We start from the raw sequence: 27,914 nt of genomic DNA, 5'->3' as shown, positions 1-27,914 counted from the left end.
TTTTGTATCGCACAACTTTACTGAATTTATCAGTTCTAATACTTTTTTGGTGGAGTCTTTAGGTTTTTCCAAATATAAGATCATATCTTCTGCAAACAAGGATAATTTGACCTCTTCATTTCCAATTTGAATGCTCTTTATTTTGTTCTCTTCTCTGAAATTCTCTAGTTAAGACTTCCAGCACTATGTTGAACAACAGTGGTGAAAGTGGGCATCCTTGTCATGTTCTAGGTCTTACAGGAAAGATTTTTTCTCTCTTTTAGTATGATACAAGCTGTGGCTTTTATTATGTAGAGGTAGTTCCTTCTATACCCAGTTTTTTGAGATTCTTTTTTGAGAAAGGGTCTCACTTTGTTGCCCAGGCTGGAATGCAGTGGCGTGATCTCCTCACTGAATCCTTGACCTCCTGACCTGAGGCAATCCTCCCACCTCAGCTTCCCAAGTATCTGGGACTACAGGTGTGTACCACCACACCTGGCTAACTTTTGTATTTTTTTGTAGAGATGGGATTTTACCTTGTTGTCCAGGCTGGTCTCCAACTCTTGGGCTTAAGCAATCTGCCCACCTCAGCCTACCAAAGTGCTTGGATTACAGGTGTGAGCCACTGTGCCTGGCCCTTTGAGGGTTATCATGAAGGGATATTGAATTTTATCAAATGCTTTTTCAGCATCAATTGAAATAATCATATAGTTTTTGTCCTTCATTCTGTTAATGTGATGTATCACATTGATTTGCATATGTTGAACCATCCTTTCATCCCTGGGGTAAATCCCATTTGGTCGTAATGATCTTTTAAATGTGGTTTGCTAGTAAGTCAATTGAACCTCTTTTCTTTATAAATTACCCAGTCTCCGGTATTTCTTTATAGCAATGTGAGAACTGCCTAAAACATCCAGGGACCCTGACCTCAGGCCTTGAAGTTCAGCAATGACCTTGAGTCTGGTCTTCCATGTCACTTGGAACAAAGCTCACCAATGGCTTTCATCCTACTCACCTTTTTGCATTTCTTTTTTGGGTTTTATTTTTATATTTTCTAATTGGTATGTGCTTGGGGCAAAGGGAAGCTAAAGAGTAATCTTGACTGGATGGCTGTTGCACAGCCATTTTGCTATGATATTAATCTATTTATGACTACCTCTTTTCAAAAAAGATATCTGTTGTTCACAAAAAAGTGTTAAATTGTACATGTGCAAGATGTACAAAAGTCATCTATAGAACTCAACTAATTGCCTCCTAGAAATTCCATAAAACAACTCATTAAGGCATGAGAAAAACAGAGGAGGCATAAAAATTGGAAACATTAATATGTGAATGGGTACAACCAATAGAGCAGCTACATGCTATACAAAGAGTAAGCACACTTTTAGAGTAGAAGCGTTACCAGATTGGAAGTTGGAGTTCCAGGTTCTTGGTGTTGCAAACAAAGAATTGGAGGAGACGCACAAATAATGACCCCACAAAATTTATTAAGCAAAGAATGTTCCAGAGAGAGGAATGGGCTGATCGCGCGTGGTATCAGCCCTGGGTTAACATAGCCTTTGTTCTTTTATACCCTCTTCCTACTCTTGCTTAACTTTTAGGGAGGAGGTTGCCTATAATTGACATATCAGTTTTCTTGTTGTTTTTCTCTCTCAGTGCACCTGCGTGTGCTTGCCATTCCATAATTGTAAGCGTATGTATGATATGCATTCCATATGTATGGGCTTTAAGTAACTTATTATAATAAAAGGTTATACCAGATTTGTTTACTGCAGAAAGCATTGGTTCATTGCTTCAGCTTCCTTATCAGATGCTGCCTTATGCTTGTTTTGGTGAGAACGGGCTGTGAGTTGATTTTCTGACTTCCTTCCCTATTCTCCTGCCTCAATTCCCTCTGAGAGATGTGATCCCCATAAATCATAATAGGTTGCTGAGGGTTGAAGTTCTTTCTTCTATAGCTGCTTCCGGCTGAGTGGGACTGTTGGCCCCACCTAACGGGACCACAGAACTCTCACCCTGCTCTATCCAGGGGGAAATTAAGAAGTCTGGACTTATTTCTTGTAGGATGATGTCTGGGGCTTCAGCCAATATAGCCATTTGTAGCTTGATAGATTCTAAACAGAAAGAAATAAATCTGGTTAGCAAATTTACAGTGTAAGGACCAAAAATGAACAACAGAAGAATTACAGCTAAGGGTCCTGTAAAATGGGCTATCCAACTTTTTGCAGTTGTTTAAACAGAATTTAGGGTGTTTTGTGCAGTTCTTAATTTGGTTATATTAGTTGCCTCAGTCAGATGTCCCAGTACTTTGCCTGAGGAGTTAATATAGAAACAAGATTCTTCTTTTCGAAAAATGCATAATCCCCTCCGATTAGCTGCAAGGAGACCTAGCCCCCTCCTGTTTTGTAAGACAATACCTGCCCGGGAATCTATATGTCATTGTTCTTGGATAGCTGCTGTAATTTCTGCCAAAGCCTGTGTTTGTTGTGAAGACAAGTGAAGAGAAACGGACCCAAGTGTGGTTCCTAAAAGTCCTGTTATTGCAGTTGCTAAAGGATGTAATACTGCTGGAACTGCCCTTTTTACAAATGCATGGCTGTGTCTTATATGGAACGGGAATTTTGTACTAGCATTTGCATAAGACAGTCTTGGAAGTAAAGCAGCAATGCCGCAAGTCCCTTTGCGTTGGCTCAGAAGACTCATGTACCCTGTATTTCCACATACGAAATACAACCCTTGCCCAGGGTCCAAAGATACTTCATATCCCCATGATGCTAGTTCCAAAGGTGCGTCTGAGCCACTAGAGGAAGTTCCAGTGAGTTGTTCCCATAAAAGTGTTCCAGCCACAGCAAGTTGTGCATTAAGCCTAGAGTGGAAAGATAAGCCGGGGTGGAATTTTAAGAATGATCTTTGGACCCCCCAAGCCAAAGCTTGAGCTAGAGGCAAAGATGAATTGTTGATTAACACTGTGGTCCAACCAGTGGAAATATTGGAAGAATTGGTATTACTTGTATATTGAGGTCACCTTGGATCAGGATACTTAAGGAGGAGGAATTGGTTTTGTTTTCCTAGTTTGCAATATGAATTGATTTTTGTTTCTGAGGAATTATAATGTTTCTCTTGATTTGTCCAACTGAGGACAACCTCATATAAACAATTGTTTAGGGATCCCAGAAAGGTCCCATTCGTTTGGTGGGAAGTGAAACAAATTGGGAATTGGCTCTCTGAGGTTAGGTTGTGAAAAACCCTTACAGGATTTGGGGCATTTGTAAAATTTAAATTTGGGTTTTTTCTTATGATCTGAGATAACAGTGTTAGGAATAAGCTTTCCACAGCTGGACTGGGATATGTAACTTCTGACTGGGTGGCAACAGTGACTCTGGCATTGACCTTGACTATATCTTCTAATGGTAATGGTAAAACTTCAGCTGATAGTGATCCTGAGGTACAAATGTAACAGGAAGCTAAGTTAGTTAGTGTGGCTAACTGTTGAATCTGTTTAAACACTTGGTATTGAGGCTGGACCCCCAATATTGGTGAAAATAGGATTATGGACATAAAAAGTGGTTCCATTGTGGGGGAAGCAAGCAGTTAAATGATAAATATATATAAATAACTAGGATTACTTACTCCACAGTAACTATGCAACAAAGACACCAGCAAAGTCAGTAGGGATTTACTTATCTTTTGGATGCCTTTTAAACAGGTACTTCAGATCCTCCACAGGTTCACAAAGTAGAGACTGATGGGAGCTTTGGGTTCTAGGTCTGGAGCTTTAGGTATTGCAGGCTTGACCCTGGAAAGATGTATCCAACTATTTAATCCTAACACATTAACTGCAGAGGGTGGTTATTATAACTGAAAAAGGTCCCTTCCATTGGGTTGTAGCTGCTGAACAGGTGACCCCTCTTTCCATGTTTTAACAAGTACTCTATCTCCTGGCCTAATCTTGGGTTGCTGGTTAGTTCCTGGTATGGGAAGCGTTTCGGTCCAGAACCTTTGTAACGCTTGTTGAAATTTTCTCAGATTAATTAGGTATTTTATTAGCCCAGCTGTTTCTGGATTAGTTATTAGATCATTAGTTAAGAAGGGTCTCCTGTACAGCATTTCCTATGGGCTCATATTTACTTTTGCCCTTGAGGAGTTATGGAATTTCAAAAGGGGTATGTATGGGTAGGAAACTGACCAAAGTTTCTGATGTTTCCTGGCATAGTTTAGCTAGTGCCCATTTTAGAGTTTGATTAGCTCTTTCTACTTTCCTGGAGGATTAAGTTCTCAATGCTGAACATAAATAGTATTTAATTCTGAGCACCGTAGCCACCCCTTGAGTTATCTGGGAGACAAAGGATGGGCCGTTATCACTCTGGAGGCTTTGGGATAACTCAAACTGTGGAATTATTTATTTTAAGAGGACTTTTACAACTTCATTAGCCTTTTCTGTTCTAGTAGGGTAAGCTTCAACTTAGCCTGTAAAGGTATCTGTCAGTATTAGCAAAAAACTTTTATCATCTGCAAGCTGGCTCATGGGTAAAGTCCAAATGCCAGTCTTCCCCAGGGTAAGTTCCCCTTCTTTGGACTGGTTCCATTAGTGGAGGGATCTTGTTTCCTGGATTGTTAAATGCACACAGTAAGCAGGCTTGGCAGACCTGCTTAACTACTGAGGCTAAGTTAGACCCAATAAAGACCCTGTTTGCCATGGCCAGAGTGGCATCTCTCCCCATCTGGAAACTGTTGTGCAGGGTTTCTAATAACCTTCCATTGGGCTGTTTGAGGGATATATACTTTTGATCCCATATACTACCAAGATCCTTGTTTCTGTCCCCCTTGCTCCCTTATAACCCCTTCCTCCTGTGATGTGTATTCAGGTTCTACTGGGGAATCATAGAAGGGAAGCAGTGCTAAGATTTTTTGAGATTGCGCCTTGAGGTCCACTGCTTTTGCTTACCTGTCCATCTTTTTGTTCCCTTGTGCTATAGGAGCTAAGGCCTTTTGATACCCTCTACAATGGATTATAGCAATGGCTTTTGGCAAATGTATTGCCTCCAACAACTAGAGAATTTCAGGCCCATGCTCTATGGGCAAGTGGTTCCTAGTTAGTAGTCCTCTTTCTTTCCAAATTGCAGCATGAGCCTTAACCACAAGAAATGCATATTTGGAGTCTGTACAGATATTAAGCTTTTTTCCTTTCCCCAATATCAGGACTCAGATAAGAGCAATTATTTCAGCTTTTTGTGCTGACATGCCCTGGGGACAGCAGTTGGACTTCAGTGATGGTGTTGTCATTTACTATTGTATATCCAGCCTGGCATTTCCCATTTGACACAAAGCTGCTGCCATCTGTGAACCAGTCATTCTCTGAGTCTGGGAGTGGCCAATCTTTTAAATCAGGTCAGCTTACATATGTATGTGTGATGACCTGCTCACATGAATGACCAATTATTGGGCCTATGGGCAGCATGGAGCTGGATTCAGGGTATTACAGGTTTTAAGAATTACCTCTGGATTGTCTAGGAGTATAGCCTGGTACTTGGTTAACCTTTTCCTCATCATCCAAATATACCCTTTTATTTCCAAGACTGATTTCACCTGATGTGGTGTTAAAATTTCCAGTGGTTGACCTAGGGTGATTTTAGTGCCTTATTCCACTAAAATAGCAGTAGCTGTTATTGCTTACAGGCAGCCTGGCCACCCCAAGGTCACACGTCCAATCTCTTGGAAAAATAGGCAATTGGTCTGGGTTCTGATCCCAATTTTCGGGTTAGCACCCCCACAGCTGTGCCCTTCTTTTCTGCTACATACAAGGAAAAGGGCTTAGTGAGGTCTGGGATGCCAAGAATGGGGGCTTGGACAAATGCCTGTTTTAACTTGACAAAGGCTTTCCTTACTTCTGGAGTCCATTCTACTAACTCATTTTATGGCCCCCTTGTTGCTTCATAAAGGGGCTTTGCTATGAGCCCAAAATTTGGTATCCATATCCTGCAGAACCCCGCCATTCCTGAAAAGGAACAGAGCTGTTGTTTGGTATAAGGGGGTCCAGACTGCATATGACTTACACCTCTTCTGGGGATATCTGCTGGACCCAAGGGTTTAGAATATAGCCCATATATTGGACTTGTTGGAGGGTGATTTGAAATTTTTCTTTGACATTTTGTATCCCCTGTCTTCCAGGAAATTCAAAACTTTTACAGTATTTTAGTCAGATGCTTCCTGGGTTGGGCTACACACAAGAAGGTCATCTACATATCGAAGTATGCTTCCATTTTCCAATAATAATGGAAAACCCATAAAAATCCCTTTATAGGGTTTGAACAAAGAAATGGGTGCTATCCCAAAAGCCCTGAGGGAGCACTGTCCAAGTGTATTGTTTTTCTTTGGTATCTGGATTTTGCCATTCAAAGACAAAAAGATGTTGAGACTCTGGGGCCAGAGGAATGGAAAAGAAGGCATCTTTCAGTTTTAGGACCAAGAACCATTTTCCATCCCATGGCACCTGAGCCAAGACAGTGTATGGATCTGCCACCAATGGATGGATGGGGATAACAGCTTCATTGATTATTCTGAGATCCTGTACTAGCTGATATTCCCCTGAAGTTTTTAAGATGGATAAAATGGGAGTATTGCAAGGTGAATTGCAAGGCTTTAAAAGTTCAAGAGTTAGCAATTCCTGAATTAGGGGCCTCCAGCTTGATTGGATATGACTTTCAGTTTGGAAAATAGCTGGAGTCTTTTAAAGCTGTATTTTGACCAGCTTTGCCATTTCCCTGGTTTCCCGGTATACCAAGCTAGTAGGTTAACCTGTTTGTTAATGGGGTCTGGGACACTGTTTATTTCCCCAACTGTCATCAATCCTGCTGGGCAGTGTTTATATTGTAGTAATTCCCCTATTTTAACAATGACATCTGCCCCCAACAAGGGGACTGGGCAGCTTGGTATTACTAGAAACTCCTGTTGGAAAATTTGCTTCTCAAATTGATAAGTTAAAGGAGGATCAAAGGATCTCATTTTTGGCTTCCCCTCCATTCCCATAACATTCATGGACTGGGAGGAAAGTTTTCCTGCAATAAGCAATAAGGACAGAGTAATTTGCCTCTGTATCAAAAAGAAACTAAATTTGGGTGCCCATGATGTCCAGAGTTACCCGGGGCTCCTCAATAGTAATGATGATGTTCCTGGACAGGGACAGTGAGGAAGACCCCAGGCCGCTTCAGTCTTCATCTAACTCCTCCTTTTACACTGCCAGAGTTTTGACTGACCAAGCCCCTCGGTGGGAGCAGGGGCAGTCAACTGGCCAGTGCCAACGGTCATGACTGGCACCTTCATATTGATGGCAAAGGCCCAGTACGGGCTTAATATGGTCCTTTGCCCAATGCCCATCTTTTTTTGCACTTGAAGCAAGAGTCTTTGCTAGCATTATCTTTGTAGCCCTTTGTGTTTCCCTTGGATGCTCTTTGGGCATTCAGGGCATCGCTAACGATGGCTGCCATAATTCTGGCTTGCTGGGTTTTTTTTTTTTACTCTGTTCCCCTTTTCCTTCCCCCAGTTCACGATTGTTGTACACCATAAAGGTGGTGTCAAGGAACTGGTTTTGTCTGTGGCTCCATTTGTACCTTCTGGAGATTATGTCTAATATCTCGGGTAGAGTGACTAATGAAATGTTGTGCCATTAATATCTTGCCTTCAGGAGAAGCAGGATCTAAGTTTGTATATATTTTAAAGGCTTCTTCTAGTCTACTATAAAACATGGTTGGATTCTCTTCTTTCCCCTGAGTGATCTCCCTAAACTTATCATAGTTTACTGCCTTTGTTACCCCTTTTTTCATTCCCCTCAGGGGTGCCTCAAGAAATTTAGTGTGATTATTCATTCTCATGGGGGTATTATATTTCCAACTGGGTTCAGTAGTAGGGACTGTATCTGCTCCCAGTGTGTTGCCCTGCAGGCTACATGGAAAACGTTCATCAGTGTCCTGGCGAGCAGCCTCAAATATTCATTCCTTTTCCAGAGGTGTGCAACACGTGGACAAAATGAATTGCATGTCTCTCCAAGAAAGGTTGAAAGCCAAAGTCAAAGTCTGGAACCCATCAGCAAATTTCTGAGTAACTGTCCAGTTTTTCCTTACATTGTTGGATATCAGTTATTAAGAAGGAGACCTGTACCCTGATGGGACCCTCAGTTCCTGCCACCTCTCTGAGAGGTAGCAGGACAGGTGGTGTCATTGAATATGGTGTTCCTAAGCTAGTATGGGGAGGGATCGCTAGGACCCATGACTCTTGTCCTTCTTTTGAAGCTTCAAGTGCACTTGGACCTGGATTATAGGAAAGTGGCTATTGTTCACCCTGACACATATGTACCCTTTGCAAGAGGGGGTTATCTACAGTATCCAGCTCAGTTTTAGGAGTTTCTTTCTGTGGAGAAGTGCTGGGAGCTTTGAAAATGGTAGGCTTCAGCCGCCCCATCTGGGAAGTGAGGAGAGCCTCTGCCCAGCCGCCCATCGTCTAGGATGTGAGGAGCACCTCTGCCCCGCCGCCCTTCGTCTGGGAGGTGAGGAGCGCCTCTGCCCGGCCGCCCCATCTGGGAAGTGAGGAACGCCTCTGCCCAGCCGCCCATCCTCTGGGAAGTGAGGAGCGCCTCTGCCCGGCCGCCCCGTCTGGGAAGTGAGGAGCACCTCTGCCCGGCCGCCCTTCGTCTGGGAGGTGAGGAGCGCCTCTGCCCGGCCGCCCCATCTGGGAAGTGAGGAGCACCTCTGCCCGGCCGCCCCGTCTGGGAAGTGAGGAGCGCCTCTGCCCGGCCGCCCCGTCTGGGAAGTGAGGAGCGCCTCTGCCCGGCTGCCCCGTCTGGGAAGTGAGGAGCACCTCTGCCCGGCCGCCCCGTCTGGGAGGAGAAATTCTCCTGCCTTGGGATGCTGTTGATCTATGGCCTTGCCCCCAGCCCCCCTGCTCTCTGAAATATGTACTGTGTCAACTCAGGGTTAAATGGATTAAGGGCGGTGCAAGATGTGCTTTGTTAAACAGATGCTTGAAGGCAGCATGCTCTTTAAGAGTCATCACCACTCCCTAATCTCAAGTACCCAGGGACACAAACACTGCGGAAGGCTGCCGCAGGGACCTCTGCCTAGGAAAACCAGGGACCTTTGTTCACGTGTTTATCTGCTGACCTTCTCTCCACTATTATCCTATGACCCTGCCACATCCCCCTCTCCGAAAAACACCCAAGAATGATCAATAAATACTTAAAAAAAAAAAAAAAGAAAAGAAAATGGTAGGCTTTTGGTATAGGGCCATGAAGGCTTGCACATATGGTATTTCTGACCATTTGCCTTGCCTCTTATAAAATAGTTCTAATTGGAGGATGGTGTCATAATTGAGACTTCCATTGACTGGCCATTGCTCTTGACTCCCTAGCTGAAATTGAGGCCAAAAGGTGTTACAATAAAATATTAGGCATTTCTTTCACAGGTTTTCAGGGTCAAATTGATTCCAATGATTGAAGATGCAGCCAAGAGGGGAGTCAGATAGGACTGAAGGAATGTTTCCCATGACTAATCTGTGGAAAAGAAGAAGGGAGTTGTCAGGCCTCTGAGCCCAAGCCAAGCCATCGCATCCCCTGTGACTTGCACATATACGCCCAGATGGCCTGAAGTAACTGAAGAATCACAAAAGAAGTGAAAATACCCTGCCCCACCTTAACTGATGACATTCCACCACAAAAGAAGTGAAAATGGCCGGTCCTTGTCTTAAGTGATGACATTACCTTGTGAAAGTCCTTTTCCTGGCTCATCCTGGCTCAAAAAGCTCCCCCACTGAGCACCTTGTGACCCCCACTCCTGCCCACCAGAGAACAACCCCTTTGACTGTAATTTTCCCTTACCTACCCAAATCCTATAAAACTGCCCCACCCCCATCTCCTTTCGCTGACTCTCTTTTCAGACTCAGCCCGCCTGCACCCAGGTGAAATAAACAGCCTTGTTGCTCACACAAAGCCTGTTTGGTGGTCTTTTCACATGGACGCGCATGAAAGGAGTCTCATAGGTTCATGAGTTTACATCTAGAGTCTCCCTTAAGGGTGTCCCCTATTGAAGGATCTGGACTGTAATTTTGGTCCATTGGGGCATCCCCAAAATGGACCTGTCTTCTGAGTACCAGACATCTCTAGCCATAGGTGGGCACCAGTGCCATTTGAAGAAGGATCCTGCCATAATTGGTGACCTATGATAAGATTCCCTTTAGTTCCTGAGTGTAACCTTTGGCTTCTAGTATCCCTGTAGCTGGCCAAAAGAGTTTCTTACCAAATGGTTTCCTTAATTATTGTAGTAACTCTAGTTTGAAGGGCAAGGAATTGCAGACTGCCTAGTTTAAATTTATTATTAGAGACTGGCCTCTCAATAAGATAGTAGAGTGCTCTCTGACCATATGAGATAAACCAGGCACAGCAATTTCCCCATGGATCCACTGCGCAATTTATGCAATGATCCGAGAGTCCACCAGGAGTTTTCTTTTAGCACCAGATGTACTACACTAAAACAATCTAGATCTGATCCCTCACAGAAGAAGCAGGGTACTCTCATTATCCAGGTGGTTGGCCCTAATCTTCAGGCTGATGCTAACCCTTGGGCTCCCCACAGTCAGTTACCTATTGCCCTGGCCCTTTGGGTTTGGGGGAGATCTCTAATTGGTCTAAACATGATATCCCAACACAAATGAAGAAAAGAAAAAAAAAAAGCAGCAAGGCCGGGCACGGTGGCTGGCTGGGCATGGTGGCTCATGCTTGTAATACCAGCACTTCGGGAGGCCAAGGTGAGCGGATCACCTGAGGTCAGGAGTTCGAGACCAGCCTGGCCAACATGGTGAAACTCTGTCTCTACTAAAAATACAAAAATTAGCTGGGCATGGTGGTGGGTGCCTGTAATCCCAGCTACTCAGGAGGCTAAGGCAGGATAATTGCTTGATCCCGGGAGGTGAAGGTTGCAGTGAGCCGAGATGATGCCACTGCACTCCAGCCTGGGCGACAGAGCAAGACTCCATCTCAAAACAAAAACAAAAACAAAAACAAAAAAACAAGCAGCAAATAATGTAATAATTATAGCCACACAAACATGCACCTCACTGTTGCAGGGACTGATTTTGTACCCCGTGGGACCTATCTGTTCCATTCCCCAATCAGGTTATCCAGTCACGTTGAGGCAGGAATTTAAAAAAAGTTTTGTACTGCATTTACTCACTCTAAGGATAGTAACAAGCAAGGCTATAGGAAGGTCATGGTGACCTAGTCTAAGAAGCCAGGAAGGAGCTCCAACCCCTGAGCAATAGTTAAGAAAAACAAATTCCTTTACTGTTTCTCTTTCCTTAGACCATGAGTTATGATTATTTTTGCCTATGTTTAGCAAGATTTGTAGGTTCCTGTTTTTCTTCTGACGCAGCTGCAAGGCCATCAGCTAAGTAAAGCCACAAGTTATGCAAATTTCAGCAGTTATGCTATAGATTACAAAACCTGTCATTGTGTGATTTACTGCCTTGGTTCTGCTTCTGTAATGTAGCCTATATAAGCCAAGCTCTGTCTTTGTTCATGGCTCAGCTTTTTGGATGCAAATCCACGGAGCCAGTGCACACCTTAATAAAATCCTCCTGCTCCACCCATTGGTCTTTCTGGTCCTCTGCTTTCCCGCAACAATGGGAGTCTTCAAGCGGCCAGTGTCTTTTTCATTCTTAACTGCCCAATCCATGCCAGCAGAAGGCAGCTTTAAACCAAAGTGAAAGAGCTGAAGCAAAAAAGAAAGAAAATAAAAATTCCCAGTTCTTCTGGGCTTACCTTCTGGCTGGCTCACCAAAATATGTTACCAGATTGGAAGTTGGGAGTTCCAGGTTCTTGGTGTTATGAACAAAGAATTGGATGAGACACCACAAATAACCACCCCACAAAATTTATTAAGCAAAGAATGTTCCAGAGCGAGGAACGGGCTGATTTTCAAGTGGTGTCAGCCCCGGATTAATATAGCCTTTGTTCTTTTATACCCACTTCCTACACTTCCTTAACTCTAGGGAGGGGATTTCCTATAATTGTCATAACTGTTTTCTTGTTTTTTCTCTCTTAGTGCGCCTGCGTGAGCTTGCCATAATTTTAAGTGTATGTATGATAGGCATTCCATACGTATGAGCTGGTCAGTCTTCTGACTTCCTTCCCTATTCTGCTGCCTCAGAAGGCCTATTTGGGAGAAAAGTAAACAGGAAAGAATGAAACTCCCTCTGATTGTCTGGGAAATTTTCAAGGGAGAAATGGAATTCTAGGATTTTACTATGTGTTTTCCATCTGTGTGTGGACTATAACGGTTTATTTCAATTTAATTCCACTCACAAATGTTTTGCTGAGTAGAATAGTCTCTGACTCAAGGAATTCACATTTGGGGGCAGCAGAGAGAGACGGATCAAAAAATAATTGTGTTTTGATGCATGAATTCCATGGTTCTACAGACAGCCTGAGGGGGATACTATTGTGGGACAATTAATTGCATTGGGTGGTTGTCAGGGAAAGTTGCAGAAACCCATGGGAACACCTACATTTAAGAAATAAAAGAATAATAGAAAACTGAAAATATGCTTGAGAATAATTAGTTTGAGGACTGTTAAGAAGACCAGAGAGAGAGAGTGGTGTTTAACAGGACAAATGAGTTGTTTAAGAAGTGAGTGATTAACCAGTTAGACAATGCAGAGATATAAAGAAAAATGAGAGTAATTTGTCAATTTAGAGGTAGTAGAAGGGTTTCAGTGAATGGAAGGGTCATAGAAGGGTCAAAAACCAGACTTTAGCAGTTTAGAAATTACTGGGAGGTCTGGAAGTGGAGACAATGAGAACAGATGGATCATCATTTTAAAAATATAAAGGCAGCACACATAATTGTTGGAAAAGGTCATGGAGGAGATAAGAGGAAAGGGAATCTAAAGGACAGGTAGATGAAACAGTTTTTGGAACTTTCAAAATGTTACGATGGCCTGGTTGATGTCTTGCTACACTCTTTGCAATAAAGCAGTCAATAAAAAATGAGACTAAACACACAAATATCAATAGCTGTGCCAGTTTATTCATAATGTGTATTGATTGATAGAGAGGAATACAGTGCATTCAAAAGTGCATTCAAAACAGAATGAACTTACTTTTACACAATATGTAAGTTACATTTTAATATCATATGCCCAATATATTTCTCTTTAATCTGAATATACTTCTTCAATAAAGGAACTGTAAGTGTAAAGTCTTCAATTCAATTGTGAATCAGCAAAAGCATCATAAATACATAATAAATACAATACATTATTTATGCTGGGCTTCCAGATTTTTATGGACATTCTGTAGGATATCTAAGATATATATACCTGCGTACTACTGATAATGAGGGATTCATTCTGGCAATAGCAGAACTGTTGAGAGAATTATCTAATTTATAAGAATAGCTGTTCAGTGGTTTGCAGAGTTTTGGGCAGCTACGTAAGATGTAAAGTCCACTGTCATTGTGATTGTGGTTGTAGTGTCTTTGTCATATTTCTTGTTAGGTTTTTGCTATGATCCTGGTTGTTACCTAGCATTTCTCATTTCCACCCTAGTTGAAAACCCAGTTCTCCTGCCTGCTGATTACGGGAGCCACCTTAAAACTTTTCAATGTATTACCTTTCAGTTTTAATCATAGAAAATCAGTGTTCCTTGTTGTGCCTAAGAAACCATGGTGATAAACCTGTGGTATTACTTCATCATTGATGAGAAGCTGCATGTTCTTTTCATGGAAATAGTAATATCAGAGGAAATATGAATCCAACAAAACTGAAGGATATCCATGCATTATAAAAATGCATTACCCCATAGAAATGTAAACTGTTCACACAAAAACCCATACATGAATATTCAGAGCAGCTTTATTTGTAATAACCCCAAATTGAAAATGTCCAAGAAAGCCTTCAGCAGATGAAGGGTTAAATAAACTGGTACCTTTATGTTCTGGAATCTTTTATATTACAGAATAATAAACTACTGAAACACACAACAGCTTTATTTAATCTCCAGGGCACTGCACCTGGATGAAAAAAAAGTCCCCAAAATGTACATACCCTGTGATTCCATTGTATAATATTCTTGAAATGACAAAATTATGGAAATAGAGAACACATTAATGGTCTTCAGGAATCAGGAACGGGAGGTGAGGCAGGGAAGGAGTTTAACAATAAAAGACAACATGAGGGATCTATGTGATAATGAAAATGTTCTTTATCTTTACTGTTTCAAAGTCAATACCCTGGTTGTGATATGCATCATAGTTTTGTGAAATGTTACTGTTGGGAAAATCTAGGTAAAGTTACATAAAATCTCCGGTATTATTTCTTATGACTTCATGGAAATCTTTAATTCTCTCAAATCAAAACAGTTTAATGAAAAAGTGCATTAAAATGTATAATTTTTTTTTTTTTTTTTTTTTCTGGAATCTTGCTCTGTTGCACAGGCTGGAGAGCAGTGGTATAATCTCGGCCCACTGCAATTTCTACCTCCCGTGTTCAAGTGAATCTCCTACCTCAGCCTCCCAATTAGCTGGGATTACTAGGCACGCACCACCATGCCTGACTAAGTTTTGTATTTTTAGTAGAGACTGGGTTTTGCCATGTTGGACAAGCTGGTCCCGAACTCCTGACCTCAAATGATCCACCTGCCTCAGCCTCCCAGAGTGCTGGGATTACAGGTGTGAGCCACTGTGCCCAGTCTGAAAGGTATGAATTTCTTATAGAAAAGACCTGGTCTAAAATGTCTAGAACCTTATTGTTTTGATGTGTGGATTTTCCAAAACAAAATGTGTATCATTAAGTATTATGCAGGGTTGCTTATTGTAGTAGGCTTTTGAAAAAAATCACAAACAGTTTGAGATACCTTGGTTTCTTTGTGTCCTGGAAAAAATTCAGTTCCTCAATCCCTGGGGGTGAGACAAAGAAAATTTGAAAAATAAATGCCTCCTTCAAACTATTACATTCATCCCAGATCAATGACATTTCATCTACTATTTTAAATATCAAAGAGAAATAAAAGCTACACAATTTCCATTCAACAAGTAAATGAAAGAACTACTAACATCTATCAGTTATTCATACTGACACAATCAATGAAGAATAATATTTTGGGAGCCCATTTTGAAAACTTCAGGGATCATTGATTTTATTTTTAAATAGAAATGTTACTGTACTGATGGAAACATCATTTGAAAGAAAAATCTCAAATTGTTGTGTGCATTGGAAACCGTTACAGGCTTGACATAATATCTGGTTTTGGTTATTTGATAAAGTAGGAAGCTTCAACTCTGAATAATGATTTTTACAGGAGCTGCATTTCCATTTGAGATTCTGATAAAAAATTCTTAAAGACTTTTTTTGCTTACCTAAAATTTGTCAATGTACTTAATATTAGGATCATTTTAAGGGTTTTGCTAAGAATTAAAGATATAATCAACTATATAAGCCTTTCAAGAAAACAGTCTTGGATCACCTGCTTAAAATTTGAAAATAAAATTGCTTTTTCAGAAAAAAACAAAAACAAGAACAAAAAAAAAACTGCAGTATAGTTCTCAGGCTATTAAAAAGAGAATAAATTTTACCTACATGATGCAAGATATATTTGTTTAAATAAGAAGGTAAATCATCTTTATTTAAAGCCATTTGGGTCATCATTTTATGGAAGACAAATATACACTCCTCTGACCAAACTGTCATTGTGCAAGAAGAGATGAGATAAAGATGTCAGTTCAAACTTCCCATTGTTAGCAACATTAACCGTCATGTAAGCCAGGATTAAAATCAGTAAATACTTGTCTATTTATCTACAGACAGACTCTGAAGACACCTTGAAATTCTGTAAATAATTCTGCATATAAATTCTTAAATGACTTTAAATGCGAAATATAAATTCACAATTCTTATGGACACAGATAACAACAATAAGGAAGAACTTGCTGAGTATGATTCCTTGAACTAGTGACAAAAGAAATAATGGTGTTTGGTTTCCAACTTGGATACCTAGTGGCTTCTTATATGAGACTAAGGTCCTTTAGCAACGTGACCGATGTGAACCCCAGTTTTGTTTTTTGATTTTTTTTTTTTTAGTAACATGGGATTTATAGTCAGTGTTTTCTAAATTGTACATATTAAAATGAAAAGCCAAAACCGATCAAATGATATTGTTAAAAGACACAAATGATGGTACAGCACTATTAAAGAGTATGATTCCAGTTTTATTTAAAAACACCAACTATAACTGTGTAAATATACATCATCCATGCTTTTCAGGGTTTAGGGTCAAATTTGTCATGATGTATCAAAACATTAATAATGGTTATCTTTGGAGACCAAGATTGTGTAAAATCAATTATATAGCTATCTTACATTTGTAATAAAACATGTAATACATATGACTACCAGAGAGGGAATATATGTTATCAAGACAAAGTCTTCAGCTTCCTTTCAAGATATCAAAGCAATCTACTTTTGTGCAGAAATAAAATGTGTAGGATTTATTTAGTGCTTTTATTTGCAAAATTTAGAATTTTCTTCTTTTTTGGAAGAAAGAAATAACTATATGAAAATGAAAAAAGAAAAAACAACAATACTAATATTATGAATTTTGATCATGTGAATAAATAACTTTCTAATTATTTAGGTCTAGATTTATTTCATTTTCATTCTGTGTGAAGTGAAATAGCAAATGAAAAGGGAAATTTTATGTAAATTATAACTGCAAACATGTAAAAGTCCCAGTGTGGGAATACATATCTTGGAAAGAAAATATGTGAACACACACACACACGTTTATGCAGACACAAGCCTTTATACAACATTCTCAAAGAGAATCAAGACCGTATTTGATTAAGAAATACTGAGGAAATACAGAATATCAAATGGGATATATATATATATATATATGCACTCATTTTCAGATTTTTAACTCTACTAGTTCTAATCAGGATATCTGATAGATCCTTTTTCATGTTCTATTCAGTGTCACCATTTTCTTTTCTTTTGTTATTCCAATACGAAAGCATCCTAGCTATCAGGATGCAAAATAGACACTAGTTGAGATTTTTGTCATGATGATGTGACTGTTGTGTCATAAGACAAAATAAATGTCAGTGGCAAATTAGAGTGAAAGTATTATTGTCCGAAGAGCTATCTCCAAAGTGTTTCCTATGAATTGGCTCACATGACACCCCAAAGAAGATATGGAGTGGGAGTAGCAATAGCAGTAGTTTATTATTTTCATCAGTATTTTGTATTAAATATGTGCATGTCTTATCTAACAGTGGTTGTCTTTGCATGGCTATAAAAATTCTAGCAATACAACATATCATTATCTTGACTATTATACTCTGTCATCAGTAATAAAAAAGTTGAACAAAAGCCAATTATGGTAAAAAAAAAAAAAAAAAAAACACTAAAGAAGACCAAACAGCATGTAATCAATATGGGAGAGATCAAACAAAACTGGCTCCACTAATTTGACCAGAGTTAGCGGCAGATGTCTGGAGTAGGAAGTATCCTTTGCTTATGATTTTCCTCAAAGTGAACTGCAATACAGCGACTCCATTTACTTAACAGTAGTAATCAGATGTTTGAAAGAGACAATAGTCCAGGTTTAAGCTTAGCAAATATGTCTCTTTTGTAAATGAAATATTTAAAACAGAAAAAAAAGCACAGGTCAGTAGACTAGAATTTACATCTCAGTTTGAACACTAAAATCTGGTGTAGCACTGGGCAATCACTGATACCTGCACCCAGCATTCTCACTGTTTGTGGAAGATGAAACAGAAAAGTCTCAAAATAATGTTTGAAATCTAAAATGTTATGACCCTTTTAAGGCACTAACATATCCCTGTGTTACTTTTTTTTTTTCTAGTATGGAATACAAACATCTTTAAAAATGTAATTTTCATGCAGTGAGGATGTATTTTAATGTAATCACTATAACAATAAATATATCACAGTTTAAAATGACTAGAAGAGATGACATTAGCTTTTGCTTTTACTGTCACTGTATTTCTAGAGAAGTAAAAATTTAAAAATAATAAAATCTGCAATTCATTTACATAAAAGCTTCCTCAATAAAGAAATATGACCACAACTGTTTCTAATTCACTAAAGATACAACATCCAAAATTTCTGTGTGTTATGCAGTACAATTAGGTTCATTCAGATAAAAAGAAAAATTTAGAGATTTTTTAAAAAATTATTAAATTTTATGAAATGTTTTTAGGTATTACATCAGTCTTTTAGCTTATTTGTTAATAGTTGGTAATTAAGGGATTAAGCTGGATATTTCTTCTGAACAAGTTTGCATCCCTCCAAATAAGCTATGGAGTAAGAATTCATTGGCAAAATTGTCTAGTCCAGATTTTGATCAGCTCTTTCACACTATACTGGAAGATCACCTTAGAATTACAATCCTGAATGGGAATGCCTAGCTTGACATTAGCTTTATTTCAGTGAAACAGATTCTGGCAGAAAAGAAAACAGCAGGTTAAAAGGACATAAGGAACACAGCTATGAGGGAAGTTTTCTGCTTAAAGGTAAAGAGGAGTGGTTTGAATTTCTAAAAGATAAAAGAATAAGACACTTAGATCTTTCAAAGTACTAAAATAGTCATTTTTTACGTAAAAGCAAGACTCGCAGCTTAGAGAGTTCAGAGAACTTCTTCCTGGAGCTACCGATCCAGCCACACCAGGGATTGTCAGCTATTGCAGGGCCCTCTGTCAGCTGTCAGGAAATAAATCTCTCTATCAGACGGAAGCAGTCTGAGTTGGAGCAAGTCCTCCACAGCACGTCACCCCGGGAGCACTCAACATGCTTGGCGAACAAGGGCTCCCTGTTGTACTCTGATTTATGTATATCTGTAAAGTTACTCCTGATAGGGTAAAAGGAGGAGACTGATCAAGAGTCTATCACACTCGAAATGCTTTCATACTGTTGCCACCCCACTCAACCTGTCATCCATGGAAGCAAGAAAACAAAAGCACTGCAGACCGTTCTCAGCAGCCCTTTCCTTTCCTCGGTGACCCTTTCACAGACCGTTGCCAGAACCACCACTCACTTCTTGTGCTAGTAGAGAACAACAAGTAGTTATATTTGTGTTTTAAAGGTTGTCCTGTTAATGGATTGTCCTTTCACACATGCCATGTACCTTATTATCTGAAAATTTACTGAATGCTGACCATGGTACATACTTGCTGACAAATTTCACACATGCCTAAGCATGCAACTGGATTTCCCCACATGATCATTTCCATGGTTCATTTCCTCATATCTCAGGAGTGATCATATTTTATCTTCATTTTATTATGCTTTCAATCCAGTGAAGTCCAGATTATATTGTATTTGTGCTAGTATTAATGGGTAAAATTGTGGATATTATTGTTTGGTTGGTGTTGAAATTTTGTCTATCATGTGTGATTTACTGAATGATAAGGATTTTAAGAAAATGAAAAGCAGGGAATACTGAGTTTTATAACATTATACTTGCAAGTAAATTTAAGATACACATCAGGGCTTTGTTTTGCAAGAAGATGTATAAAAAACACCACAGAAAGGCATTAACTTTAGACTTCAAATTACAGAATTCAAAGGTATATATGTATACATTTTGGAGAGTTTTGTTGTTGCTGCTTAATAGACAATATATTGAAGTGAGTAGCCCAGTTACAGAAGGGCATTATTTGATCAGGGCTTTAAACAGAGCAAGAAGGGTTGTAGGATTTCAGAAGTACTGAAAAAGATAATGATGGCTGACAATGTTGAAGAAGACTTGTTTTATGTAAGAGAATTATGTATACCTGGTGTAATTGTGAATAATTTTATAGTTGATTTTTTTGTTTGCACCCAGAGTTAACAATATATTTTAAAATTTACTTTGTAAACAAGTGCTTCATATTGCAGTTACGTGTGCAGATAGATTAGACAGATAGACAGATGATAGATAGGTGATAGATTGATAGATAGATAGATAGATTTTCCTTAACCTTCTCAAGAGATTATATGCCTAGAGAACAGAACTGTGCATTGTATCCCATTGTAAGTAACTAATCACTTACAACATTGCTTGAATTGGGTATCTCTTCAGTAAACATTGATTGTAAAAATAATCCTAGCAATCCATAGGATTTACCCCATTATTTGTTTTAAACTTTATGCACATATAATTTATTTTGGTCTTTGTATTAATATACCTGGTTTCTCCCTGCCGCCACTGCCTTGCCTGTGTTTTATTTATCTTTTGTGTTATAGTACTTTTTCTAGTAGCAATCCCAATATTCTTTACTGAAGGGATAATTTCTTTCTAACTTTACTATGACTTCCATTTTACCCTGCTCAAGTAGAGAGATTCAAATTATATCATTTAATTCCACTGTATAGTCGTTGGATAGATTGTGTGAGCTCCACTGAAAATTGTGACATGCAGACCCTTAAAAATTTTTAAAACATAGTTTTAAATAGTTCCTTGTTTAAAAAATATTTCCCCTTAAATCTTCCAGAAAATGCTAGAATTATGGAAAAAGGAAAACATAATTTAGCCCATCGTATGTAGAGACTGGAAATCTTGTTTTTATTTCCATTTCCAACATAATGTGTTTTGATTGCTCCCGTAAAAATGTATGATAAAATATATTCACAACTAAAGCCGCCATTCAATCCCATCCATGGAAGAAAGAGAAGCAGAAATGTTTCGTGAATTCGAAAGAGGTTGTGATTGTGACCTTAAGCAACATTTATTTGGAATGCAACAGTGATAAGAGGACCAAAGAGGTGCTAGTGAAGAGCAGAGTTTTGCAGTATGCGTGTCCACAGGAATTACAGGAAGGCAGAGCCGACCAGGCTGCTTCCTTACACAGTACCATCATGTCACTGTGGACCTGATGGTAACAATTGCTTTGTAATGAAAATTAAAAAGTAATAGATATGTTTGTTGGATATGTGGTCTCGACATCTTCCAGATAGTGTACTAAAACTCTGTGATTAATTTTATGCAGATATTTTTTATTTTTTACTTTTAGTGTTGATTTTTCAAGTTTGTAAATGCCTGATATCATATAGAAAAACTGGCTCATTGAGCAGACTTCCTGTCCACATGCTTCTAATGCTCATTCAGAGGTAAAGAAACAAGCAGCATAGGATAAAAACAAAAACTACTTTGGATATATTAAGTTTAAAAATAAATTGTGAGCCAACACAGCTGGTCCATTAAAATTATCGGTAAGCCATGTTAATGTATTTTAAATAAGCTATGAGGATAAATAGCGAATACATTCTCTAAATGAGCAACAGTTTTAGTGATGAATATTTTGTTAATAAAATTATAGCTCTTTCAGTGAAGTTTCGGATAGTTTACTATTTAAAAAGTGGTAGGTAGTATCATGTATTAACTCAGCTATGTACATTTTCTTGCATATTTTTCAATCACTCTTAAGATTTTCATTCCTTTGGTAATTCTTTTAAATTAATTCCACCACCTGAGGGACAGAGCGCTAATATAGTATTTTTCTTTGTGTAACAGATTTGATGAGTGTGGTGCATTTGCTAGTATAATTCATATTTGACATGTAAATAAGCTAATATTTGTGCTTTAACAACAGTTCCAATTTGAAAGTGAAACTAGAAATGTTAATAGCTTTTAGTGTAAGCAATTAAAAATAAGTAATATATATAATCCTGGAATCTGTTTAAGTTTCCCATACCTAAAGCAGTTTTGTTATGCAGAGTTTGTTGATTCATTATGTGGATACTTTGCATTAAGGTAACATTTGCTTTGGAGGTAATTGTTTTGATAACCTTCCACTAACTACAGTTGATAAGAGGTATGCCTTAAAAAAAATAACAATTCCTAGTGAAATAACCCATATTATAAATGTTTGAACTATCCTTAATATAGACACATTCGAGAAAATAAAATAATTAGTGGTAGTAGAGTTAATATACTGTTATGCTATTGCTAGCATCAGCCATTTTGAGATCCATAGCTTATACTCTATTTTCTCAGTTCTAAGATGTCAATATGTGTAAAAGATACCATTGATCTAACATCAGCTTTCCTAGGAGAAAGACAGAAATGGCCAGCAAGTTTCTTTGGATATCCATTGTAGTATGTATACTAATTTAAGACATGTTAAAATGAAAAGAAATATTGGTCTTAGATTTGAAAAATTGTGGTTATGTGTGTATTTACAACCCATCATGTTCCAAATGAAACCCACCATATTGCAGCTGACAACTTTTCATCCAGAATGAATGCTGCTTACCTAAAGCTATTATAGTTTTACTGAGGTTGTTATAAATAGATAGGTAATAATGAAGGTACTATTTGATAGCAAGTAATTGTATGATCACTTTTCCCTTTGTAGTCAAGATTGGAAACAACATGAAATATATTCTAAAACATTTCACTATATAGTAACATCCTGTTTCTAAGTATGAAGAATGTGGGATGTAGGAAGTTTGCATATTACTTTGAAGAAATAAAAATCATGAAAATAAAGAAATCATTATAAAATGAATTATTACTACCAGAGTTTTTCTCCCCAGAGAAAGGTTGTCATGAGCAGAGTTTTAAGTAGAGAATGGAATCTGATTTTGTGAAACAGATTCCGTTTAGAATTATATTATTGAAATTTGAATTAGCATAGAATGAACCAGTAAGAGAAAAATGGCATTATTAATAAAATAAATCAAACACAGATTTATTAGGATATGAAAATTTTTAGGAATAATAGAAAAGAAAGAGCCATGTTTTAAGGAAAAGGCCTAGATTGTCCATATTACTTTTGTCTTGTTTGTATTATTTATGATATATAAAATATTTAAATATTTGTTAGAAATTCCAAGGCTCACACATGATACACACATAATAATTTCCAGAAACACAGAACCGTGTTTACTTTAGGTGAACACTTAAATTGAAATATATACATCAATTCAGTACTTGCATTGTGAAATATGTATGTATACACACACACACACACACACACACACACACACACACACGCACACATCTTCTGTCAGTAGAAACAAAATTGCCACTCTTGCTTTGATCTTACCAACAGATGCAACACTAGCAGAATGGAATGAATTCAAATAATTTTTTTTATTTTTTTTTTATTTATTTTTTTTATTTTTTATTTTTTTTTTCTTTTTCTTTTATTATTATTATTATTATTATTATACTTTAGGTTTTATGGTACATGTGCACAATGTGCAGGTTAGTTACATATGTATACATGTGCCATGCTGGTGCGCTGCACCCACCAACTCGTCATCTAGCATTAGGTATATCTCCCAATGCTATCCCTCCCCCCTCCCCCCACCCCACAACAGTCCCCATTCTCAGTAAACTATCGCAAGAACAAAAAACCAAACACCGCATATTCTCACTCATAGGTGGGAATTGAACAATGAGAACACATGGACACAGGAAGGGGAACATCACACTTTATTTTTTTTTTGAGGCAGAGTCTCGCTCTGTCGCCCAGGCTGGAGTGCAGTGGCGCCATCTCGGCTCACTGCAAGCTCCGCCTCCCGGGCTCACGCCATTCTCCTGCCTCAGCATCCCGAGTAGCTGGGACTACAGGCGCCCGCCACGACGCCCAGCTAATTTTTTTGTATTTTTTAGTAGAGACGGAGTTTCACCGTGTTAGCCAGGATGGTCTCGATCTCCTGACCTTGTGATCCGCCCGCCTCGGCCTCCCAAAGTGCTGGGATTACAGGCGTGAGCCACCGCGCCCGACCTCAAATAGTTTTAATTAAGCCTTTCTTGTAGATTTAATTAGGTATGTACCAGCTTAAAATACATCTGGCCTATAAAAAAGAGATAATGAGTATTTGATGTAACAATTTGATCTTGTTGTGGTTTTCAAATTCTTTTGTGTGCGTCTGTACACATCTGTGAGTTTGTGTAAAGATAATAGCTATTACTTTCAATTGTTTCTTCTGGTTATACTTCATGGTGATACTTTGGGCCTCTCTGTGACTGTGTGTGTATAGGGGGGTGGGTTGCTACAAACAGTGACTTTGGAAGTTTTGTCAACAAGTTCACAGAAATAAAAACTCAATGCCAACCTGTTTTGAGAATCCAGTTCTAAATATAATTTTCAAAATGTTTGTCATTATACAAATAACAATCAAATATTATAGGAAATAATAAAAATGACAGAAAAAAATTCCCACATTCTCCACCATCTTAGCGACTTAACTTTCTTGTTTCCATTTCCTTTTTATTCCTTGTTTTATTTATATGTATTTTAATGTGTTTTTAATTTTATGTCAATACAATTTTATTCAACTTAATATTTAATAAATTAGAGTTTGTACACGATTATTTTTATAGCAGTTACATATTGTTGAGATGATTTTAAAATAATTTTCTACCACTACAGTAATTGAAGGTATTTAGATTTATTTTAATGGTATGCCATAACATGGAAATGGAACTTTTTTAAAAATTAATTTTCCTCCTTAAAGACTATTGTAAAATTACATACCTCATAGTTTAACTGTTGACATTTATGTGTAACTAGGACATTTTGCATTCATGAATGAAAAAATGATGAAATAGCAGTTATCAAAAGAAACAAAAATACATCAGATATCCACATTTTAAAAAATAGAGCATTATATTATATAACATTCAGACATAAAGATGTGCCATTATAAGACACAGCAGAATGAAGAAGGGTAAAATAAGAATTCTCCTGATAGAATTTTACATTAGTTTAATTGTACTATACTCAATATATTCACACATATTCTGTGTACGTGTTAATGCTTCATAGCTTCATAGAAACGGAAAATGTAAGTTGAGAAACATACTAAATGGTTACACTGTATGTACTGTGTTCTGTACATATAGCATTTATTCTCACTTTTAATTCTCATTGCCTGTTTTGAACTTGTTCATGATAGTAACGGTGTAATATATGTGTTACTTGAGTTTATAAGGACAAAGCAAGGCTATTTTTTATGTTATAGGATTTGTGTTAATTATATTAAATGAAACGTCTCTGTCTTATAGTTAGCAACACTTACTATAAAAATCTAATATTGATATAATCGAACGTATTTATTTGAAACTCTTTAATGATTTATAATTTGCCTTTGTCCATGCAGCTGCTCTAATACCATAGCCTGGGTAGATTCTAAACAATAGAAATTTATTTCTCATAGTTCTGGAGGCTGAGAAGTCCAAGATCAAAGTACCAGTTGATTCAGTTCCTGGTGAGGGCATGTTTCCTGATTCTTAAATGGCACCTTCTGACTGTGTGCTCACATGATGGAAGGAGCAAGGCCTCTGGGGCCTCTTTTATAAGGGCACTAATCCAAGTCGTGAGGCCTGCACCTTCACAATGTAATCACCTCCCAAAGGCCCCACCTTCTAATCCTACCACACTAGTGATTAGGCTTCAACATAAGAATTTTTGCGGAGACATAAACTTTTATTCTTGCAATTTCTGGAATGCTTCATATGTATGTATAAATATATGTTTACACACAGATACATGGTTATGGAAAAGATCTAAATATACAGAGAAGAAATGCTTTGCTTTAAATGAGTGCTTCTCCAGACATAAGGTCTATGTCATACTTTGATAAACACAAGCAATTATGCATGCACCACTTTATGGAATGTTGCTTTACAGTGAAAAAGCCTGGTTGAAAATCGTGGTGTCTTTGCTTGTCCCTCCCAACAACTAAGGATTTTGTTGAGCTTCATTTTCTATATTTATATAATGAAATAATTTTTACACATTCCAAATATAAGATGCATATTTGTTATTTTTACCTACCTGACTATTCTAGTACCCCCAGTATTTAGGTGACTATATTTAGAAAGTTGGTACATTACATATTTAACCCTGGTATCATCATCAACAACAAGAATACGTGAATCTGATAAAAGTAAGGCAATAAATTAGTTCAATGGAATTCAAAGACAAAATCAATAAAGGTAAGATTAAAAATTAATGAGGTGACAAAGTCTAGGCACCCTGGCTCACACCTGTGGTACCAGTGCTTTTGGAGGCTGAGTGGGAGAATCACTTGAGCCCAGAGGTCAAGGCTGCAGTGAGCCGTGATTGTACCACCACACTCCAGCCTGGGTGACAGAGCAATACCCTGTCTCAAAAGAAAAAAAAAAAGACAGAGAGATAAAAACTTGATTAATCACCAGGTAACATGACTTTTTTAAGCAAGGGAGAAAACTTCATCTATGAGCCATAAATATGGAATACCCTTATGAATGGAGATTATATTTTCAAAATTACAGAAAAACATTAAACCCTTCTTTATTAATGGATCTTAAATCTGCATCATGTTGTTAAACTTTGTAATTTACTCAAAAAAGAAGTAATAGGCCTCTGGAGATCAGTAACTTCAAACTTACTTCAAAAAGTTATTCCTAAAAACGATATCAGAAACTTTAAGGAGCATGTGTAATTTCCAGAAGCTTCTCTCAACTCAGCAAGTGATTATATTAGTCTCAGTATCCACATACTACTAAGAACTGCTGGTCTGGAAAAGTAAACATTTAGGAATAGTAAGGAAAAGTCTTATGGGAATAGAGAGGCAAATTAGTAACAAAAAAAAAAAAGAAAAAGGAAAAAAAAAACCCAGAAAGCGAAGAAACTGGCTGTAGTTAATATTCAATATATCTTTAAAATCAGTTGTCTATTCACTGGGGGAAAGGGTATGGGAAATGAAGTGCACAATGTGGAATCTCCAAATAGCAACTTAATTCCAGAGAACTTGAGTGTTAAGTGCATGCTATGTTTATATTATTCATAAACCAGAGTGCAAACAAATGCAAAGAAAAAAATTTAGGTAAATATCCAGTAAAAAACAGTGCTTATAGCAAAATTCAGAAATTATGAGCTTAAAATTAAAACAATGGATTTGACTAATTAAGATTGAAACTTCTGAATGGCAAAGTAGTACATTTCATAAATACATTTGAAAGACAATGAAATTACATGTGCGTAGACATGATATTTATGTAAATGCGTATACATAGATATATGTCTATATCTTTGCATATGTGTGACAGCAGAAAAACGTGTTAATAGACATAAATATACAAACAGCTTATGCAATGCAATGAAAAATATTCAACAGCTCATTAGAAAAATGAGTAGAGGAATAGGGTATTGAGTAATAAACTCAAAAAAAAAGGACTGTATCGGCTAAAATATTCAATCTCAAGAACATTAAATTTAAAAAATCATCATTAGTAATGATTTAAAAGATAAAGTTGTGTTTCCTGTCTAAAAAGGTTTAATTTTATAATATTTGATCCAAATCAAAAATATGCATATCATTTATCAAATCAATTCTAGTATTTGGATTTGAAATTAGTACAATATTGGACCATTGTTCAAAGACACACACACCAGGATGTTCATTGCAGTGCTGTTTTTAATACTCCTAAATCGGATAAAAACTTACTTACTATTATTATTTGATGGAATATACATGCAAAACACAATCATAATATTATTCAAATGAATTATATTATTCAAAATTTATTAACTTGGAATTATGGCCTTGCTATATTTAGTAATATAAAAGGGCACATTATGAAATAGAGTGGTTGCATTTTTAAAGGAAGAATATTAGTATGATTATTTATGATATATAAGAGAATATGTCTGGAAATTAATCAAAGTATACATTAGGATAAGACAGGAGGGAATTCCTTTATCCCAACTATAAATCAAGGTGATACATGTGAGGGAGAAAGATCGTATTTCTATAGTGTGATGAAGTCTCGGAGATAGAAGAATATTTGACCAAAGACTAAAGGAAAGTGAGTGACAAAGACATGATGATGGGCATAGGAAAGACTGTAGAAAGCAAGAAGCGAGTGTGAAGGCCCTGAGGCAGAAATATGGTTG

The 27,914-nt window shown here is 37.7% G+C and overlaps 1 long non-coding RNA gene across 1 annotated transcript; it reads right to left on the bottom strand.

Annotated features, from left to right (window-relative positions):
- Positions 1-1,446: 1,446 nt before the first annotated feature.
- On the bottom strand, positions 1,447-12,074 carry LOC134739539 (uncharacterized). The gene is made up of 2 exons (XR_010126317.1): positions 11,783-12,074; positions 1,447-3,775 (listed from the first exon to the last, which is right to left on the bottom strand). It is a non-coding gene; the product is annotated as an uncharacterized LOC134739539 (long non-coding RNA).
- Positions 12,075-27,914: the final 15,840 nt, after the last annotated feature.

Source organism: Pongo pygmaeus, chromosome 3 (genome assembly GCF_028885625.2).
Source record: "Pongo pygmaeus isolate AG05252 chromosome 3, NHGRI_mPonPyg2-v2.0_pri, whole genome shotgun sequence".
Lineage (NCBI taxonomy): Eukaryota > Metazoa > Chordata > Mammalia > Primates > Hominidae > Pongo > Pongo pygmaeus.
Note: the sequence above shows the minus strand (reverse complement) of the source record. Positions and strands in the feature narration are given on the sequence as shown.